The 6726-nt window shown below is 37.1% G+C and overlaps 1 pseudogene; it reads right to left on the bottom strand.

The window, feature by feature from the left end:
• Positions 1-3560: 3560 nt before the first annotated feature.
• On the bottom strand, positions 3561-5839 carry LOC104611022 (L-type lectin-domain containing receptor kinase IX.1 pseudogene; annotated as a pseudogene).
• Between the last annotated feature and the right edge of the window lie 887 nt (positions 5840-6726).

Raw genomic sequence — 6726 nt, forward strand, 5'->3', positions numbered from 1 at the left:
CCTATCAAGACTCTAGCGTTAAAGTGATAAATTGTACGTTTTATGAGATAAATATCAGCAGTTCAATACCAACCAATAGTATAATTTTTCTCCTCTGGATAATCTGCAGCCCATACGAACATTTTTTGGTCCAAATGGGTGTATCGCCTTAAATATAATACTAATGGTTCTTTGCAAAAATGTAAGGCTAGGTTGGTGGCTCAAGGATTCAATCAACAACCTGGGGTGGATGTTGGTGATACATTTTGCCCTGTTGTTAAATTCACCACTATTCAGGTTGTTCTTTGTGCTGCTCTCACTCGGCACTAGCCAATTAAACAACTAGATATCTCCAATGCCTTTTTACATGGAGATCGTGTGGAAGATGTTTACATGAAGCAACCCCAAGGCTTTATTGACGCTCAATTTCCTAATCATGTGTGTAAGTTAAGATGAGCCCTTTATGGCCTTAAATAAGCCCTAAGGGCCTGGTTTCACAAGCTTCGAACCAAATTACTTGACATAGGTTTCCTTTTAGGTCAGGCCAATTCGTCATTATTTTTATATTGACAAAATGATATTACTATTTATCGTTGATGACATTCTTGTTATTACGAGAAATTCTTTTACAATTCTTTCGCAGGTGATGGAGTCTCTAACATTAACATTAAAGATCTTGGCCCTCTTGTTATTACTTCTCCAGTTGCTTCCTCTTCTTCATTGTCTAAACTTGATGGCTCTTTGCTCTCAGACCCTCTGAATATAGGAGTGTAGTCGCGCTTTGAAGTATGCTATCCTCACTCGGCCTGAGATTTCCTTTATTGGCAACAAAGCTTGTCAATTCCTTCAACAACCTACTGATGTTCACCGATCGAAAGCTATGTTAAGCGTATCCTTTGATACTTGAAAGGAACTATTGACTTTGTACTTGAGTTTACTGCCTCCACTTCACTTTCCTTAACTGCATATTGCGATGCAGACCGGGTCGGCTGTCCAAATGATCGTAGATCTATTGGAGGGTATGTTGTATTCCTAGGTGACAATCTCATTTCTTGGTGTGTCAATAAATAGGTTACTATGGCACGCTTGAGCACTGAGGCTGAATTTCATGGACACCACTGCTGAAGTTGTTTGGTTGCAGACTCTGCTCTTTGGTTTTGGGTGTTTCTTCTCCTTCATCACCCATTATTTGGTGTGATAATATTGGTACAACCTATCTTGTAGCCAATTCCATCTATCGTGCTCGAACCAAACATATCAAAGTCAACTTTCACTTCATCAGAAATCGGATTGCTAGTGGACAATTGGCTATCCAACACATAAATTCCCAAGATCAAATTGCCAATGTCTTCACAAAAGGCTTAATGTGGTTTCTCGACCGTTAAGTTTGATGGGGTGTGTTAGCATAGAAGAATCCTATTAGGACTCTAGTTGTAAGTTGTATGAGATAAATATCAGGCTGTACAGATAGAGTCAAAGTCATAGTAGAACTGTGAAAGCATACTAGCATTAAGAAATCTCTCCTGTAGTCTATAAATACTAGATACTCAATAAACATTAGCACCAATCTCTTCTCCATTCAATACATTCTTATAGTTAGTTGCCACTTGGCCTCCCACCAAACCCCACCACACCATTTTTTCTAATGAAAAAAAAAACATTAATTATCCATTCACCACTATCAAAAACTCATGTCCATAATCCTATGTAAGATAAATTGTGAACTAACTGATTTTGTTCTATTTTTATATAATATTTACATGATCAAAAGACTTCATAATATGCATAACCCCCATCAATCAAAGGTTTATTCGTGTGCATTCAACCACCTGATTCTGTATGATATTAACACCCATTGCATCAGAATATGCCGTAGATTTCTTCCTTTTGCTTCTTGCATCCCCTCTAACACTACTCTCCAGTCTCCACTCAGATTTTGTGTTTCCCTAGTAGCTGCATGAATGATCATATTATTAGCATTTACAATAATATAAGCTATACTGTTGATAGTGATTTCTATCTCAAAGAGGATCAATGGATTGCCATTACCTTAATAAAATTTTAGACCCTTGAATCCCTTAAAAAGGAGGCATTTATCTTCTTCCCCTTCTTTATTATATAAGAGAAGCCCCAATTCCTAAAGGAAGAAATTTATTTAAAATTTTGAAAGATATAATATTTACCCTATGATCTAAGAGGCATAAAGAAGGATGTTTACCTGAAAACTTTGTAGAACTACACCAACAAAGTAATATAATTAATATGAAGTATGGCTTGTCTCTTAAAAATCTAAAAACTACAACACTGATCTAGCAATTCAAATGTAACATGAGAGGGATTTTTACTTGAAACTTTTGAGAAATGGACTAACCCAACAATTAAAATGACATAAAAAAAGATTTAATTATCTGAAAATTCAAGGCTACATCATTGACCCACCAATAATCTTAATAGCATAAAAGAGAAAAGTTTTACCTAAAAATTTCAAGGTAAAGTCGGCTTTATGAACTCCATGTCTAGACGAGATGTCTCCATTTTATTTCTTTTGGTTGCTTGATAACCAACTCAAGTGGAGATACTACATTGAAATAACTAATGAGTGATGAAAAAAAAGAGGACTAAAGCAATCTTGGAAGAGAATCTTAATCTTTAGCCTCCATAATTGAAATAATAAAGAGTTGAAATCAATCTCTCAAGAGCTATGTCGATGCTTCTTTTTCTTTTCACTCTTGAAATAGAATTTTAAATAACATTTGATAAGCAAAGTGAATGGATCAAACCAGTATGATTATAGTAATAGCAAAAGTAATAATAAGATGTAATCAAATTTTATTTATTAAAATCTGAACCCAATCTAACTTAAAAAAAAAGATGAAATCTGGATTTGGTCGAACTTAGGAGACTCTTGAATTTAATCCGACTCTCCTTCATTTTTTAAAGAATAAAAAATAAATAAAATTTAATTACTTTTTAACTTATACTTATATGAAATATTGAATTTATTATATAATTAAATACATTTATATAATATATTATATAGAATTGTATAATTTCATATTTATATATAATTATACATATGTCCAATATTATATATTCATTATATGCTCTACTTCATTTCTTAAAAAATAAATAATTAATTAATTATTTTTTTTAATTTTTATTTATATACCTAATAAATTAATATAAATATGAACTATTGAATTAATTGTTAATATGCACTTCTCCTATGTATGGCCACAGTCAATCCATTAGTAAATACCTATTCAGGTACCTCACCTAACAATTAAGTTTTCTAGGTTTATCAAAACATGCTTGACCAAGTGGTCTCGTGTTCAATTCTCATTGCCTCTATTATAATTAAGTAAATTTCAGAACGAAATACGAGTGCTGTTTGGTGAGGTCCTTGAATAGGTTTTTATTCTCTAACAGTGGTTAATGTTTTTGTAGAAGCTGGACAGTTTGTCTCTTCAAATATCTCTACAAGCCTCCTCTCTAGTACTCAAAAGCTGAGGGTGGAGAGAGGTGCAACTTTCTACTGCACAAAATACAATAACCTTTAATTTCACATATCATCACTAGCTATTACAGTAAAAAGAAGAAAAAAAAAGGAAAAATGTTTGTTGTCATGGACATTCTCTGAAAACCAAAGCACAAGGAAACAAATTCAGGGCCTTCATGATATCTCCATCAATTCAAAATCTCAGCTTATAACTAAATTAGCGCGGATACAAGAGAGATGTGAGGGGACAAGCAGCATCAGAAACCACAGTAGTTATTAATTCAGAAGAGTAGGTTGGAACAGGGTCCTTGGACGGGGTAGAATGGGCAATGGAGCTTCGAAACTGAGAGTCTGTAAAGCTTGCCTTATGGAAGGTCTAGAGCAGCTATCCGGGTGAGCACACCATAGCCCAACAACCATCAAGCACTCCATCTCTTTCTCATCAAATTATAAGTACTACTGTTGATTAATCTTGAGTCGACAGCTTCAAAAAACTTTCCTACTCCAAACAGCTCCCATACCCAGTCCACCAATCTGATCTTGTTTTCTTCAACACTGTGCTCAATAGACCTTCTCCCACACGCAATCTCTAGAACAACAATTCCAAAGCTGTAGACATCTAATTTGGTGCTAGCCATCCCAGTTGCAATATATTCAGGAGCCATATATCCCATGGTGCCAGCCACTGCCGTTGTCTGCAGCTTCTGTCCACGGTCTACGAGCCTGGCCAGCCCAAAGTCCCCAAGTCTGGCACTGAAGTTGGAGTTCAACATCACATTGCTGGACTTTATGTCTCTGTGCACAACGCTCTGATCCAATGATTCATGCAGATAAAGCAAAGCAGAAGCCAAGCCGAGGGCTATATTATATCTCACCTCCCATGTTAACAAGCTTTTCTGTCCAAACAGATGTGAATCAAGGCTCCCATTTAGCATCACCTCATATACAAGCAGGAGCTCGCCTTGTTGGTGGCACCAACCCACAAGCTGTACCAAGTTCTTATGCCTCAGTCGACTGATGATTTTGACCTCAGACATGAACTCTTTCAGACCTTGTTTGGATGTTTTAGACACCCTCTTCACTGCTACATCCAAGTTGAGATCACACAGAAATCCTCTATAAGCTGCTCCAAATCCTCCCTCCCCAAGTTTTCTTTCTTCGCTGAAGTTGTTGGTTGCACAAACCAGTTGTTGATACAAGATCCTCTTGGGACCCATCACCCCTTCAAAATCATCCTCCATGGGAATCACGTCAGTGCTCACATTTTCGTTGGGCTCATCGGTACTTGTATTTGATGATGACAACAGGAACCAAAACAAACACAAGAGCACACCAAATAAAGCACTAGAACCAACACCCAGTGACACCTGTAGCATATGAATATTCTTCTTGTAGCCCTTCTTTGATGGAGATGAACTTGCAGCCTCCAATAAGCTAGATTCGAATTCCCAGGAGTAGATGGTGTGCACTTCAGACAAGTTTCCTGTCGCAGCAGAGAACCCAACAGTAACCCATTCCGGCAAATGTTTACTTAGGTCAACTTCATAAGAAAGGATAGGATGATCTCCTTTAGACACTGCACTAGAATTCATCAAGAAAACACTCAAAGTTTTTGTACTGGATTTATAACTGATCCAAGCATGGGCTGTTTCCACATCCTTAAGACGAGTTGGTCATGTAATATTCTTCACAGAAACAATAGAGTTGATGTCTATTCCAACATGTTAGGATTCTGGGACGTCCCAACTGTTTTTAAACGTATCAAACTCCACTGCAACAATCTGAACATCACTCGAGTTATGAGCCTTGTTGTTGTAAGGAAGCAGACCAAGGAAGCCACCTGATGAGTTACGAGGAAGGTGGTAATCATTGGGAGCAAGGAAGAATGCAAATCCATCAGCAGCCTCTTTATTTGTAGGGCGAATAAAGAAGGAGAAATTGGTGGTGAAGTCTGTGAGCCTTCCAGTGGCCTTGTCCCAGAGGTGCACTGGGTCTTTGTATGTGGCTCGCCCAGAGCTGTACTGAAGATTTGTGTTGATTTGGTCTTTGGTGAGATCAGTGCCTCTACTTGTGGCAGATGCATCTCCTTCATATTCAATTTTCTGTGTATTTGGACACAAACTGGAGAACTTGAAGGATATGGTGCTGCAGAAGGGATAAATAATAAGAACACCACGATATGATACCCAACACAAAGGAGATTCAGAGAATCCAAATGGGAGTTCTGTGATCTGAAGAAGGCCATGGTTTAAAACTGAAACTTGGAAGCTTGAGGGCTGGAGAACGATCTCTGGTACTATATACACATACGGATTTTCCATGTAAAATTTAAAAGCTGGATGTTCAAATGACCACGTTCTGTTGTTTTTCTTTCTTCCTTTTAAGTTCCTAAGTTGGAATTGAGTTGGAATTGCATACACCCAAGCCGAAAATTGGAGCAAGTTCAGACTGAAAGATACAAAAAAAAACAACGAAGAAAGTTTTGTTAAGACTTTGGGGAATCGAGAGACATATTTGGTAAATGCAGAGATATTTCGTGGCCGGCAACTGTTCTACTGAAAAGGTATGGTATCTGAAAAACTTGGTCATTACAGTCCACGTCTCTTAACTTTTCAGATTCCATTGGCTCCCACACGAAAAGTCCATTGGGCATGAAGAAACCTTGTGCGCACACAAGAAACCTAATTAATTATAATGGGGAGACGAGAATCGAACACTAGGTCATTAGGTCATTTGGTTAAAGTGGTCCACCATTAAGATGTTAAGTGAAATCCGTGAATAGGTTTTACTCTCTAACAGAAACAATGTTTAATGCAGAATAGGGTTTTGGGGGATGAATTTAAGTTAGAGAAATTTTGAATACTGTACTTTTTGAGAATGAGAATGGATGAAAGCTGCTTGTTATAAATTCTGATTTTCTTGTGTCAGTTAGAGCCATTCTAATTCTCTTGTTTGTATAATCCTCATGTTTGGCTCGTCTCTTTGTAAATTTTGTTGGCGTTTATATATTCTATCTATCCATATAAAGACTTAAATTTGCCACGTGCATTGCCCATACTTAATGCAGCTAAAGTGATACACCATGATTGGCTCATTGGTACAACTGTATAGGATATTCTGACTACTAGAGATAAACTCCTATATGTCATTTATGGAGTCAGAAAGAAAGAAGACAACAACATCTAATCGAAACCTTGATCTCCATTCTCTTTGCCACGTAACGTTATTCTTAAGGTGTTTTCTCTATG

The sequence above is a fragment of the Nelumbo nucifera genome, chromosome 7 (assembly GCF_055504915.1).
Source record: "Nelumbo nucifera cultivar China Antique chromosome 7, China Antique-T2T, whole genome shotgun sequence".
Classification (NCBI taxonomy): Eukaryota; Viridiplantae; Streptophyta; class Magnoliopsida; order Proteales; family Nelumbonaceae; genus Nelumbo; species Nelumbo nucifera.